This window comes from Rana temporaria, chromosome 1 (genome assembly GCF_905171775.1).
Source record: "Rana temporaria chromosome 1, aRanTem1.1, whole genome shotgun sequence".
NCBI lineage: Eukaryota > Metazoa > Chordata > Amphibia > Anura > Ranidae > Rana > Rana temporaria.
In genome coordinates this window covers 117161838-117178142 of record NC_053489.1, presented here as the reverse complement: position 1 = coordinate 117178142, position 16305 = coordinate 117161838, and the positions used below count along the sequence as shown (strand labels likewise).

At 38.0% G+C, this 16305-nt stretch overlaps 1 protein-coding gene across 14 annotated transcripts in view; it reads left to right on the top strand.

The window, feature by feature from the left end:
• MEF2C (myocyte enhancer factor 2C) overlaps positions 1-16305 on the top strand; it is a 375780-nt gene that overhangs the window by 129521 nt on the left and 229954 nt on the right. Inside the window, exon 1 of one of the 14 annotated variants that reach the window (XM_040341959.1) lies at positions 4188-4341. The exons of the other annotated variants lie outside the window; for them this stretch is intronic. The gene's annotated coding sequence lies outside the window, so the exon portion shown is untranslated. Of the gene's footprint in view, positions 1-4187; positions 4342-16305 lie in introns of those variants that run through there. 14 annotated transcript variants of the gene reach the window in all.

The window sequence follows — 16305 nt, the reverse complement described above, 5'->3', positions numbered from 1 at the left end:
TAACTTTTCTGCACCTCTCTCAAGATTGTTTTCATCATACAGCAAAATGTGTAGTATAGGCATAGATTACCAGGGTTATCAGGTTTATTTAAGTAAGCCAAGATTAACGTGCAAAGTTCTGGAAGTAACCCCTAGCAACAGATCATCAATTATATTTCTTGTTCTGTACCCGACAAACTGATGAAAGTTGAAATCTGATTGGCTGGGGGTCACTGAACTGTGCACATCATCTTTAGTCTGGGCACTGGCTTATTATTTAAGCTCATGTGTTTATTAGTATTATTATTATTATGATTATCATGATTATTATTATTCTTATGGTGGCAATCCTGCTCATCCCCATAAGTTCAGGGCATTATTAATAAGTCTGGCTACATATGTATTGGTCAGTTCATGATTAATACAGCAGAGTTTTGCTTTTGTGTACTTTTTTCTTCTGTGCTTATGTTTCAAATTCATTACCAGCAGTCTACTGGGTAAATTTTACCTGGATATGATTGCATACTTTTTAGTATTTTTGGAAGTGTCATTTAGGTGAACATTAACAGCCTATTAGAATAGATAAGGAAAAAGATGAGATATATTGACATAAGAAAGTCACTTATACATTAGATGGGCCAACACTCGATCTTTCATTCTGATGTAGCATACAATACAATTCCTGGGTGGTTTTCCAAGTTATCTAGACCGAAATTCTGCTATGAGAGTTCCTGGCATACCCAACAAATAACCTTTTAAAAAGTATCATTATATATTATGTTAGTGTAATTTACATTACTAAAACAATTACTGTTAATAATTTGATGCCTAAAATACAATCTGAGTAGAGTACATCTGAATTTTTTTTACAGACTAATTAGAGCCTTTTGCTTCAGTCTCTACCTTCAAAGAAGCTTACAATCTAATGACCGTTTTGTATGTGTCATAAAGACGCAGACACGCGTTACTCTTCAATCTGATGTTTTTTGCAGGACATTTCATTTTTAGATTGTGGGTGAAACCGGACCACCTGGAGAAAAACTCATGCAAACTTGGGTGTACGAACTCCATGTCTATAATACCCCTAGGGACTGAACCCATTACTTTAGCACCACAGGGCCACAGAGCTAACTTTACAGCTCCAGCGTTGCCTTCAATGAAAAATTATATGAAGTAGAACTCTAACAGGCATAGTTAATGGCCACAGGGGAAGAAACCCATAACAACCAATCAGAACTCATCTTTCAGGGATGGCCCTAAATTTAAAGTGAAATCCGAACAGCTGCTCTAGTTTACTGAACTGTGCACATTATCACTGCTTTTTCATTTTAATAAATATGAACCATACTGAACAGGAAACTTCAAATGTGCGGTATCCTTATAAAACGGACACAGATATGTGTTTACCTGTTTAGACCAAATAATAAATTATTGTTGGTAATTATTGATCTCTGCACTTGTTTCATATTGACAAGTGGTGTACGTTTTTTTATTTTTAGAATACATACATTTAGCAAGACAAAGTTCCATTTACGGTAACTTATGTACTACTTTACGGGATAATGTTTTACTGCTTGTTGACTCGCAGCAGAAATGTGTAGTTTTAGCCTGCATCAGGAAGCACCTTTTCTATGAACTGCTGATGTGTTTTTTAGCTTTCCCACCAATAATGTATGATAGAAAAGATAAAGTAGGAAGTATATTTATTTTGGAGGACGTTCAGTGTCAGTGGTTGAACTCTGCATCATTCTTTGCTGGTAATGAGTTTAAAACTAAGCACATCTTGAGCATGTGTAGTCAAGCATGTCTGCAAAGGCCAACGACAATACACTCACAAATGTCAGGATACAGTCAGTGTTTGACTGATCCCTTCATATGGTTTGCATACACTGATGATTTATGGTACGTGGGAATGTTCATGACCTCATTGCATGCACAAAAGCACTGCATGTAATCTAAACAGTCCTAATTGTACACAGGTCCGAAGGTGACAAACAACTCAGATTGTATTACATAGCAAAAAGCTAATAATATCAACAGTGCTTTATGCTAGTGTATGTATGGGCCTTTTATAGCGCTAGCAGTCAGAGATCATCTTCTTTAAACCAAATATTCTAATGTGTTTAGCTTGCCCCTTGAACCGATAGCACATATAGAAATATAAAGTGTGATTATTGTCAGGAACATTATGTAATACAACATGCTACGTTAAACGCTCTATGTTCTTCTTAAACTCAGCAACTTATGCAAGTTTGTAACCCTATAGTAAATATTCCTTTTTATTTTCATCATGGGTTTTGGCCTAAAGCCGAAGAACATATTTAGCTGATTAGCAAGTGTTTTAAATATGACCAGTGTACCCTAGATACTTATTAATTACTTTTACAAACTGCAGCTTATTACTATTTGATTTCAATGCTCTATGTTATATACTCTCTACTGTCTGTACTGCTACAGCAGAGCAAGATGTATGGTTGCATCATGCATGTGTTTCCTCAAATGGAAACTTGTAAATATTTTAAAGTCATTGTACTCCCTGTTGTAGCCAGATGTTACTCAGTGTTAAAAATCATTTCAGTAATTCTGCATTTTGTGAAGTTTTTCTAAAATCTCTATTTAGCTTTACCCCAGATTGTGTAACAAAGGAAACCTATGTAACTGTATAGCTTTGATTCCTCTATTTGTACTGTCATAGTTCCTGTAAAATTCTTTTTTATTTTAATAAATGTTATCTACTTTATTTGGTTATTTTCATTATATATATATATATATATATATATATATATATATATATATATATATATATATATATATATATATATATATATATATTTTGCATAACCACCACATTCTAGGGCTAGCAAAAGTGTGCCCGTTCCACAGAAGTTACTTTTGTGGAGTAGAGCTTGTTGACAGATGGTGGGTACAGCAGTGGCCACACTTGTGGAACAAAGATAAATGTTAAAGCAGAGTGTACTGTACCGGTTGTAGTGATAGAGGCAGCAGAGGAGACACCTGTAGAGAGGAATGTAGTGTGAAGATGGTGGGGGACAGAGGCAGCAATGGGGACCCGTCTGGAGAAGAATTTAGTGTGAAGGCAGCAGAGGCCAGAGACGGGAGATGGGTCATTTGTGGAGTGGAGTGGGGTTTGAAGTTGGTAGGGGACAGAAGCAGCAAAAGTGGAGTAGTATGGAGTATGGAGTAGTATAGTATAGAAGTATACAGGTGGTGGGGGGAAGTGTCAGCAGAGTGGACACTTGTGAAGTGGAATGTAGTGTGCAGGTAGTTGAGGACAGAGGCAGCAGAGGGGACACTTGTCTAGAGCAGTTTAGAGTGAAGTTGTTGGGGTAAAGAGGCAAGAGAGGGGACACTTTTGGAGCAGAATGTAGTATTTAGGTTTTGGAGGACAGTGTTAGCAGATTGGACACTTGTTGATTGGAATGTAGTGTGTGAGTGGCTTTGGACAGAGGAATCACTTGTGGAGAGGAGTTTAGTGCGAAATTGGTAGCGAACAGAGGCAACAAAGGTGGCACTTGTGGAGCAAAATGTAGTATACAGGTAGAGACGGACAGTTTTAGTAGAATGAGGCACTTGTGAAGCAGAATGTAGTGTGCAATTTGCTGATGACACTTGTTGAGGGAGAGTGAATGGGCACCTGTGGAGCATAGTGCAATGTGCTGTTGGTGGGAGACAGTGGTAGCAAATGGGCACTATTCTGGATAAAGTAGTAGTAAAGTCCACTCCCAACTCTAATGTGCATGCAAGACTAGCAGCACCAAGCTGCCAGCCACATTTTCGTTGTTCCATTAGTGTTCTGCTGTTTTGTATGACTTGTGAATGTAGGCTTTGACCAGCAACTAAGTAAAAACATGTGACGCTTCCCTGTTGTCAGTACAGTAGGTCATTATAAGACTTGTAGTTCTTTTGCAACTTAGGTGTGGTGAGTATCTCTTTGCTGCCTTTGTTTGAGAGCAAATCCCAATTCCCACAGCTGATCAAAACACATGATTGCTAGTTTAGCTTTGAAAATTGGAAAAATAACAAGTCTTGTTGTTGCCCCATCCTCCTTCTAAATTATTTAGCTGTACACAAAGTCTTCTGAGATACTGAGCTTTTAAAAGTTACTGACAAGTCCCCTGAGTTACCCAATTTGCTCCAACAAGATCAAGGTTGCCATCAGCTAATCTCAAGGGTAATGGTTGTGTTTGCTATTGTAAAAGCTAGAGGTGAAGCCTATAAGTACCCTTCCCTTTGTCAGTGATCTATTATACCTAGAGAAACCACAGTAGATGTAAGACTGCCACAGCATTCACCTATGCACTAGTTCCAATTCATTGAGGTTTGATGGTGAAGAAAAGCAAAGTAAGAGATTATTTTATTTCATTTTACAAAAGTAATCAAATATATTGGATATGATACACCTGCAAGAACCATATTCTAAGTGAATATGTCTTTATGTGTCTTGTGTATATTCCCTAAAAGAGTTAGGCCTCGTACACACGACCAGTTTCCTCGGCAGAATTCAGCTTCCGACCGAGTTTCTGGCTGAATTCTGCCGAGGAAACTGGTCGTGTGTACACTTTCAGCCGAGGAAGCCGACGAGGAGCTCGACGAGGAAATAGAGAACATGTTCTCTATTTCCTCGTTGTTCTATGGGAGCTCTCGTCCCGCCGAGCTCCTCGGCGGCTTCAGTGCTGAACTGGCCGAGGAACTCGATGTGTTTGGCACGTCGAGTTCCTCGGCCGTGTGTACGAGGCTTTATACTTATAAGTATCAACGACATTCTGAAGAGTGGATCACATAGAGTCATGAAATTGAACTGGACACTGGTCTATAATATAGCAACTAAAATATTTAGAGAATAATAAAAATGTGCTAACCTGAACTGACCTTACATTTAAATTTTCCCATAAATATTGCTTACATTTGCTTCAAATTATCATAATATAGCTCAATTTTACATCCCTTTTAGATATCGACTATAGTACTTTTGAAAATTGTTAAAGTAGGAGAAAGGGGACCATCTTTAGCTTGTAAAAAAAAGTGTGCAAATAATATTTTATATTGTTTTTTCTGTGATTCGTATATATTCAATGCTTTCCATTGGGAATCACTTTCAATTGAGTCTGGCAGTTCATAAGCAGTTCTATGGTTGCACTTGGATTTTAAAATTAAAAACTTTTGGCTAGTCAATGGTATCGAAGGTCTACTCTAATTATACATTTTTTTTAAGTGGAAAAACAATATTATTCATGCCTACTTTACATTTTTTGTACTTGTTTGTTAAGCATACTTTGCATATGCTGATCTCTGAAATTTTGCAAACCTGGAAAACAAAATGCAATAATATAATACAAATGACAAGAACCATAAAATATTAGTCAATATGTGTGCCTTATTTACATGTAACAATATAGGTGCCTGCTAAAATTAATGTATTTAGTAAATCAGTGAGTTAATTAAAAGTACTAGGCATGCTATCAGTTATACTTTTTCTGTAATTTATTAGTCTGATTATTTAGGTCATGTAATACATACATTTTAATATATATTTTAATGGCGTTCCATAGATGCGCTCATTCTGCATGGTGTCAACCCTGAAAATAGCTAATAAATTTAGTGAAGACATTCACATATTCTCCTCTGACTTTACGCATAGGCAGGCTGCATGTCTTTGTCAGTTAATTAACACATTTAAAAATATTGTATCAGTCAAGATGACAGAATTTAAATTTTGTCCCATATTTGGCCTTGAGAAATATTACATATAGTGTTAGAAGTGTTGCTAGTATATTTGTTTTGACTAATCAAACTGAACTTTTGAATAGAAACTTATTGTGGTGTTTTTTTTCTCAGCAAGGGAGAGTTGACTTTTGTATGCATACAAATGAAAAGCATTTAGAATAGATATAGAATAGATAAAATAGTGCATAATATAAATACATCGTTTTGCCTGCGTAGGAGTTGGAATTATTGAAAAACGTGTGCAACAAGGTCATCCAATCATCCTATTGTTTGTCAGGGCTACTTACTGCCAAACTTTTTCCTTAAGTATTAGAGCCATCTCAGAAGTTAATAAACTAAATTGCCGTTGAAAAGCCTGTTCAGATACATATTTCTGAATATATACATACATTCAATGTAGTTTTACTCATCTCCTTTACATGTTACAAGCCCCATTTTGAGTTTTGTTGTTTTACATTATCCCACTGAGCATTGGGCGCTTTGCATTTTCCAATATTTTTTATGGTTCCCTGAAAACAATAAAGGGTTCTAGCATAACCCATTATTTTAGTATTAATTTATAATTATGAAACCTACTAGCATAGTAAAAAAGATTGCAGTGTCAGATTGTCCTGTTAGAGAAAGACTGCCAAATTACAATGACACTGCCCCATTATAGAGGCGAAGCACTATGGGTGAAACTGCTCTTTTAGAGACTGTCCTGTGAGTGAGCCAAAGGGGAGAGAATGCCATATGGGATGTTGACCAGCAGGAAAGAAATCATCAAGTGGTTTACTAGCCTATTAGAAACCACCATGTAAAAGATCGTTAGAGACAGAGGGAGAGAGTGGCCAGAAAAATCACACAGTGTTAGCTGAATCACCCACTGGCTTGGTATATATCTTTTATATTCCGGGGACTCCATAGTTTCATCTTGGAGATCCCAACTCCCTTACCTGCCATAGAGTCTCACTGAAGCCCTAATGTCCCTGCTTTTTTTTCTTCTAAAAAGTTAAATGAATGAAAATCATACAGAAAGAATGAAACCCCTTTTACAATGGGTAAACCTGAAATGTCAGTATATTTTCCCTGTCTTTCCTAAAAGAGATTTAACATGGTGTTGTCACAGAACGTGTCCATGCAACTTGGGAAGCCCCAAAGCCTGTTCATAAGCTCACAGCCATTGTATTCATATTTCAACCAATGTGTTTTTGTATAACGTCCTGTTTGAGATTGTTTCCAAAGTTCTGTATCTTATGCATAGGCATGGTTCAGGAGAGAGTAAGGGGATGTCTGTCTGCTGAAAATGTTCAACTGTAAGCTGAAATGTGCAGTTTCCAAAATGTGCAAGTGGAAGACATCTAAAGGGTTTGCTTACTAATATCTTGCTCTGTATGTGAGCAAAAGGCAATAAATGTAAGCTCTGCAGTGCATGGATATACTGCTCAGAATGTCATAGGAACATGCATTATCAACCTTGTTATGCAACAAGCAAACCCTTTTGAACTTGGGGCTCTTGACTGAAGGTCAGAAATAGAAAGCAAGAGACCCACCATTTCAGTCCTTGAAGTGTAAGCTAAAATAAGACTGTTCCATAGGAAGAAAAATAAAAGTACTTTTATGCATCTGATACAGTATATGTATATACTTATTACTGCATATTGAAGTACAAAGCACATTTTGTTTATTATTATTTTTGGAGAAAATATAGTTCATGTGTTCAGTCACACAGACTAATTTTCAGACATTATTATCAGTAACATTTAATATGCCTGCACCTTATGCTTTCAATGTGACTAGAGTAGGTATTAGCTAATTCTAGTTATAAGAAGATAACTCATTAGGATTCTATAAAGAAAACATGGTATGAGTTATTATTCTGCCAAGGTACATGCCCCTAGTAAATACAGAGACCAGTGGACATCCATGATGAGCTGGTTTATCTGAAATGATACAGTATATGGGGGTCCAATTAGTACTGAGTGCTTCATGCCACAAACTAGCTGCATTTGCTTAGCGGCAAGTATATTTCCCCATTCCAGCTGCACATTAATCATTTCCATGCTGGATCACATGATTTCATTCCATAGTTTCCAGTATGTGTGGATCATGCAGTGTCAGGTAGAATAAGCAGTATTGTATTGTTCATTATGGGACTGGTTTGTAAAAGCTATACGAAAAGAAAATGTGTGTGTTACCCAACCACCCAGTAAAAGTCCATCTGTCGGTTAATGGCAACATTGTTTTTCTTTGCATTTTTTTTTTCACATTTTACTGTGTATTGTCTGCAGGATGGTTTTAAATTATAATCTAAAGCAAACCTCCTTAGTGGAAAATGTAATACAGAGAGCTACAATAATGATTGTATACCATAGATGGCCCTAATCTTTTTAGGCTTAATGCTAGTCTGCCAAAACACTTTCCAAGTCTGCAGACCTCACACTTTCAAAGAAACATCTACACCAACTACACTTTCATTTGAGGACTATTAATCAAATCTTGAGCTTTCAGTGATAGTTGAATGATTATACAGTTGAAATTACCCTACATTTTTGCTGACACCTGGCCTTATCATAAACGTGGTCCATAAAGCAGGGCCATAGTGTAAGTTAGTTGAGTGTTTTTTTCTAGTATCTCTGGATTGGGGCATTTCTAGTTGGTAAGGTTGTTTCATTGTGCTCAAAGTTGCCATCAGATCAATTCAGAACTCCTGCCTGGTGAAATCCTAACCGTGGCTAGCTTCACAGGGCCATTTGGGCTTGAGGTTTCTTTGGTTTCCTAAAAGCTAGTTTAAAATTCTAAAAGCTAATGTCTTCAAAGTGTAATTGTCATTTAAATTTAATGGAGGCAGATCTTTTGTTGGTTTAATATTACTAGTGCTTTATACCTACTGTAGCTAAACTGTTAATTGGTTGCTATTGCAGTAACATTTTCTGGATGATTATGGTGTTTTTTTGTAGTAGTAATACTACTATGTTGTTTTTTAGTAGTTGTGTAAAACTCCCAGCATCTTGTTGAATGTGAACGCTTAGCACACAGATGTTTTGTCATGGCTTTAACACTTAACAGTTTTCTTAGCACAAAATACTTTTTACTTCTGATGTCAGTGATTTATGGGATTCGGAAATGTGCCCTGAAACCTATGCTCTTGGCAAACATTTCATTAGGTTTATGAGGCCTTACTACGTTTTACAAAACGGCATATCACAATATCAGAGCTGATGTTCGTTGTGTCCTAACAGTTAATCTACTCTGTAAAACTTTGGCAGTTAGCTTCTGCCATTTCAAGGCATTAAAAATTGAAATCACAGTAATGGCAAGGTTAGACTTCCATCCCTCTTCATTACATATTCACTCTGGACGGAGGTAGCTTTTTTTAAGTACAGAGGATTCATTAGATGGGAGGGTGCTGTTTTTTCCTGGATTTTTCCATGTATCCTTCATCTATCACTAGTAACCTCATATGTATACCTCTCACTGGTAATTAGGTGCAAATTGGGTGCGACTTAGAGACCAACCCTTTGAATCACAAATTCCGCTAGGTGGAGAAGTAGGAGGCCAGGGCTCACTTGTGAATTTGGCTGACCTTTCCATGCACACATCTCCTTACTTGGAAAAGACAAGGAAAATCCCTCGTAGTTTAGATGTTTAATCCGGAATCTTTTTTGGGAAAAAAGATAGTAATGTATAAGAGTCCTTATGCCAAGTATGTATAATTGTTCATTTGTCAATCATTGCTGAAATCTTCCAGCTTGGAAGATATGGAAAATAACTTTCTGTGGAATGTAAAATGGTTAGCTAATAAGAAATTCTTGAGTACAATCCATACGCTCTGTATGAATCACACTGTTAAACAACAAGAAAGGAATTACGACCAGCATGGGTCCTTGGCAATCACTTAAATAACCAAGTTCTTGGATTGAACTTCTGCACATGTAAAACTAGTGTAATTATTTTTAATTATTCTTATCGGAAATTTTGTACACCTAAATATTTATTTATCTATCCATCGACCTACCTATTATTTCTCTGTCGTGTCTGTCTCTCAGTCTATCCGTCTACCATGATAGAAATATACTAAATATACACATGTTCTGTTATCCATACTATTTACCTTCTTTTAGGCTAAGTAGCATTACTGTAGGCAGAAGTAATTAAACAGTTCCTTGGTCTGTCCATATTTGAAAAGGCTCCTTGTGCCGTGTATAGGGGCTGCTCTATGCCTCTCTGGCTTATTAATATCTTACAAACAGGTAACGTATTATAGGACTTCATATAATTATTTTTATTAGTAATCAGATACCACTTGCAGTAAACCGCTAACTTTAAAGATGCCAGACACAAACATTTTCTTTGGCTTTGTACAAAAATAAATAAATCCTAATCTCAGGTGAAAGCTAATATTATTGAAGTATAGGAAAATGTTAAAAAGGTCATGACTTCCTGCAAGCATGGGTTTCTCCCTCCCTCACACTCCCTTTCGCTAAACATTCCGAAAGGCAAATTATGAACTTTATGTGTATGGAAAATCTTATAGTGCAGCTAAGACAGCACTGCCACTTAAGTCTGTTACTCTGTCGTTGACCCCAACAGCGATTAAATTGCCACTTGCAGAAAAGCCTTTGCAGTATAGCAGAGGTATCAACATGTGTTCATATATTAAAGTGCCAACCTGGCTCTTAAGACACAGAAGGATCTGTACAAATGATGCAAAAAAAAAACCTTAATGTGGTTTTCTAGACCAAACTTTTCGTTTTAATTTCAGACAGTGCAGAGAAAGCTTAGAGCCACCATCAGGTTTTCAACACTGGTTGTGTTTCTGTAGGGAAGATTTCCTCTTTAGCCTAGTACAGTGATGGTGAACCTTGGCACCCCAGATGTTTTGGAACTACATTTCCCATGATGGTCACACACCCTGCAGTGTGGTTGAGCATCATGGGAAATGTAGTTCCAAAACATCTGGGGTGCCAAGGTTCGCCATCACTGGCCTAGTACAAACTAATAGTCAGCTTCGGTTGGAGCACCTGTACTAATGATCCAACGTTAGTACAGCAATCTCCCCCACTGAGCCGTTGTGTTCTGACAGGGGGACAACCCCCCTGCCAGAACACTCTGGTCAGCACTCTCAGCCAATTGGCTGAGAGTGCTGACCGGGAGGTGGTCGTCCACTGGTTTTCCAGCATGTTCATCTGACTGTGTGTCTGTCCCGTGTGTACGAGTCTTTACTAGAAAATATGGCCAATGTGGCTGGACACAAGTTAAAATCTTTGCAGTGCAGACAAAGGCAAGAAAAAAAAACATATTTTTAAAGTATTGTGGACAAAGGTTAGATGATCCTCTGTCAAATTTTAGTTGCTTCCCAATGGAGAGATTCCCATAACTAGGAAAATTCCCTGCAAAAACCTGGCAGAGTTAGCCCTTCCCCATGTTGCCCATTCCCAAACTGTCTGAAAATTACAAAATGCCATATTTATTGGTGCTGTAATAGTGAGATGAAATTGTGTATTGATACATATTCTCTCCCCAGAACCATTTGTACAACAAGAGAATATTGCCTAGATGGCTGTGTCAAGAGATAGCATGTGAAGTTCTCACCTAGCTTTAAATCCTCTTATCTTTTAATTGTTATTGCACCCAATTCCCTATTCATGCTAGAATCTCACAAGAGGTAGGGTGAAAACAGAAGTAGACAAAACAGCTGAGCTATGGAAGGAATGTTAAAGTGCTAATATTGGTGGCAAAAGAAATGGGGTGCTTCTAGGAATGCATAGTTGTTTTGTACATATTTTCTGCATTATTATATACTGTGTGTGTGTGTGTATATATATATATATATATATATATATATATATATATATATATATATATATATATATATATATATAATTTTTTATTAGCTAGGTAAAAATGAAATAAAGCATGTAAAAATCATGCAGTTTTTTTGTTTAAGACCCTTTTCACACTGGGGAGTTTTTCGGGCGTTTTTCTGGCATTTTTCAGGTGCTTTAGTGTGAGAGCACTCAGGCTTTCACATTGGGATTGCTGATGCAGCTTCTTTCAGGCACTTTACATGCACTTTTTTTAAAGCGCCTGAAAAACGCCCCGGTGTGAAAGGGGTCTAATGGTTTTTATTAGTTTAGCTTAAGATGAGCAAGGATGCTTGGAGCCATTACACTTGCAACATGTCAACAAGTTTAAATAGACCAAGGGTGAAAGTGTACAGAAAATCATCAATGATCTATAGGTAAACAGAACAGGCAGTTACAATAAACAAAAGGCTGAAGCCCCGTACAGTTCAGCCCTGAAGCCGCCGAGGAGCTCGGCGGGCCGAGAGCTCCCATAGAACAAAGAAGAAATAGAGAACATGTTCTCTATTTCCTCGCCGAGGTCCTTGTCGGCTTCCTCGGCGAAATTGTACACACGGCCGGGTTTCTCGGCAGAATTCAGCCAGAAACTCGGTCGGAAGCTGAATTCTGCCGAGGAAACTGGTCGTGTGTACGGGGCCTTAGAGTCTCTATTACAATTGTTGTGTACAGAAATCTCTGTTACGCATAAACAGATAGCCAAACCATAAGGAATTTTTTATTTAATTTAAATCATCCAGGAGTGTTGAAGACCATGAATAAAAAGGCATCCAAGCATAGGAGTCAGAAAAGAAAGAAACACAGAAAGTCGGGACAAGGGTACAAAGAAACAGATGGGGAGGGGGTATGAGAATATCCCTGGGGTAAACCTGTGGTGTGGGGCACTGAGCATAGTAGTTATGGGGCCAAGAGAGTGGCCCTCATTGGAGCAGGAGAGGAGAAGGGAGTCACCGCTCCAGGTGGGTATGCTGAGCAATCAATAACTTCTCAGGAAATCAAGGGTGCCGGCAATGCACAAGGCAAATAGTGGAAGCTAGAAAATGGACAGCCACACTCCAAAAAAAAGTGGGCCGGATTCAGGTAGGGGCGCGCATTGTTACGGCGGCGCAGCGTATCGTATTTACGCTACGCCGCCATAAGTCAGAGAGGCAAGTGCTGTATTCATAAAGCACTTGCCTCCTAAGTTACGGCGGAATAGCGTAAATGGGGCCGGCGTAAGCGCGCGTAATTTAAATGAGGATAAGGGGGCGTGTTTTATGTTAATTATTGGTGACCCGACGTGATTGACGATTTTCTCGAACGGCGCATGCGCCGTCCGTGGAATTTCCCAGTGTGCATTGCCCCAGCTTTGCCAGCTTAAGTTGAGTTGAGGTTAAGCCTTTGCCTTAGGCCCCGTACACACGACCGAGTTTCTCGGCAGAATTCAGCCAGAAACTCGATCGGAGCCGTATTCTGCCGAGTGTACACTTTCGGCCGAGGAAACCGACGAGGATCTCATCGGGCCAAATAGAGAACGGGAAACATAGCTCGCCGAGATCCTCGGCGGCTTCACAAGGAACTCGACGAGCAAAACGATGTGTTTTGCTCGTCGAGTTTCTGGGCCGTGTGTACGGGGCCTTAGTCTGTTTATCTGCAGAACAGTAGTTACTTGTAAAACAAATGCATGCTTTATCCAGCCAGTAGGGGGAGATCTGATCAACTTTTGTTGCTCTCTCCATTTATAATGTTGTAAATAACAGAGATCAATAAATGAAGTTTAAAATTCACACACAGAACTTCACACAGAGCTGGATGAGTAAGAACAACCCATCCTTTACAAGAAGACTCAGTACAAAGACAGCTATGTATAAAAGCGAGCAACTTCTGCTGTGTTGTTTTTTGGTTAGCTCATAGGGCTTTGGGAATTTTTTATTATATGTTTAAATGCTTTTTTAAATAATTAAAATTGGACAGATATAGAAAAACAATATAGAACATCAGTCTAAAAGTGTTGACATTTGAAAAGGGTAGTGTAAACCCTAATAATGATGTTCTCTTATTTGCTGCCTTTTGGTACATTAAATATACAATTGAAAGCATTTTGTTATATCTATTTGATAAGTGTAAAAACATTTGTTGATCTTGTCAGAAACTCAGAGCTGTCTTTTGTCCTGTGCACACTTTTTGTGTTATGTCAAAGAGTCCTCCTAGTTCTTATCTTGGACTACTGAATGATTTGCCCTCATGCTGTAAAGATCTGAGATTGGGAGGGTCTGAGTAGCTTAGCAAAAGACACTGAGCAGGGTTGACAACACTTAGTCCACACAAATGTTGTATGTTCTCACTACGGGGTTTAAAAGCGTGTCTGGGAAATCAACAAGTATTTTTCTGAATTTGCATGATCCTTAAAGTGATACAATACTTAAGGTGCTGTATTTGTTTTTCTCAACATGCACTTTAAAAGTCCATTTCCATTTAATGTTACTCTTTTGTCAATATTAAATTACCTTTCCAAAAAAAAGAAGAAAGGTGAAAAGGTGAGCTAACACCGTACCTCCATTCGTACTTATTCCCCCCTCCAATCACCACTGTACGTACCTCTGGGGATGCTGCTCTGTCAGCAGTCTGGGGATTTGAAATCTCTGAGCTTCTCTCTCTTCTCTGTGTGTCCAGTGCTTCTGGGGTGGACCAAAATGTATCTCTGTGCAAGTGCTGACCAATCAGATTTGCTCTGGCCCACCCAGGAAGCACTGCACATAGAAGAGGGAGAAGAGCGTAGATTTCAAATCTCCTTTACCGTTGGACTAGCTGCATGGGCACTGACAGCTCAACATCCCAAAAGTAAGTACAGTTCTGGGGCAATGGGGAGGCTGTGTTGTGTAAGTTCAATTTAATTTATTTTTTTTGGAAAAGGTGGGGGTTCACCCTAAAAAAAATTCTAACATTGCATGGAGCCGACCTATGAGACCGACAGTATGCTGTTGTTTTTTTTTTTTTGCGTACATACCATTTTAGGGCGATTTTCACCCACGGCTTTCCCGCGGGAGTGGGCGTTCCTAATCACAGGCAGTGATTCCGACCGGCGCATACTGCGCGTCACGAGTTGCTGAAAGAAGACGAACGTCGGTGCGGCTCTATACAGCGCCTGCGCACCAACGTTCGGCTTCTTTCGGCAACTCGTGACGTGCAGTATGCGCCGGTCGGAAGCACGTCAATCACAGCCTGTGATTAGGAACGCCCACTCCCGCGGGAAAGCCGGGGGTGAAAATCGCCCGCAAGAAAAAAAAAAAATAACAACAGCATACTGTCGGTCTCATAGGTCGGCTCCATGCAATGTTAGAATTTTTTTTAGGGTGAACCCCGCTTTAAGCACAGCCCTCCTGTTCGGTACTTCCTTTTTACATCCAGTTATAGTTGTAAACTTGTAATGCACTAGTCCATCTACTTCCCTTTGTTGGCCATCTGATGATTTGAGAAAAAACTGTTTCTGATATAGGAAAGCTGTTAAGTTGTCCAATCTAGAAGATCTGGCACAAACACATTGTGGGGCCTTTGGTTTTCCAGACCAACATATATTTTATTTTATCTCCTTTTATACTAATATACTTTTCTAAATAGTGAAAAGGTCCTTCATCCAAATAATTCCAAAATTTCAAACATTTCCCAGCATGCCGAAATATTTCATTGACTTTTTTTTGTCGAACTCTAAGCTGTAATGGAGTAATTGGGCAAAGTGTGACTTGATTTACCATTCACAGAAATGTAGTACATCACATAAAAGGGTCAGTGTAGGTAAGATAAGACAATATAAAAGGCAAAAACAGGCTGCACTGCCGTAGGCCAGCAGGAATGTATGTGACGTAAATTAGTATTTGTGAACTGCACAAGCTCATGCCAGTCAGCCTAACAAACCTAATTAGGTCTCGCAACTGTCATGGTTTTCCCAGGATGGTGTTGGTGCTTGCTGCAAAAGAAAAAAAAATGAATCTGGATTCCTAATTCATTATATTCCATGAAATCAGCTTGAATTACAAGGTGAATGGTTCCATTCAGTGGTGAAGCGATACAGATAAGTCAGATTTATTAGCAGTTTAAAAAATAATGAGAGGGAATAAATGATGGTTTTAGTAGATGTTCTGGAACTCTAGCACAATGAGTTGATTATTACTTAAAAAAATAGCTTGCAACCAATGTTTGTAATAACATAGAGCAGTCTTTTTACTTATACTTAAACGTTAAACTTCAAATGCAGCACCTTCTGCTGGTTATAAATGAGAAACTGCACAGTCTTTCTGTGCTAGAATTGTGCTTAGGGTATGAGCACGCAGATGGAATTTAGTAGGTCAATCATACTGCTAAAAGCGCCAACTTTAAAGCTGAACCCTAGGCTAGGCAGACAACTACATAAATAGATAAAATATGTTTTATATATATATATATATATATATATATATATATATATATATATATATATATATATATATATATATATATATATATATATATATATATATATATACATATATACAAGGGTTCTTAAAAAAGTTTCCCCACTGTTTTCAAGTCTATTAAAAATAAAAAAGTGCAGATTTTTTTTGAAAACCATATAATTATATATATACATATATATATATATATATATATATATATATATATATATATATATATATATATATATATATATATATATATATATATTTAACCTACCAAAGGATTCGAAAGGATTCGTTTTTCCTTCTACCTAATTCAGGAATGACAC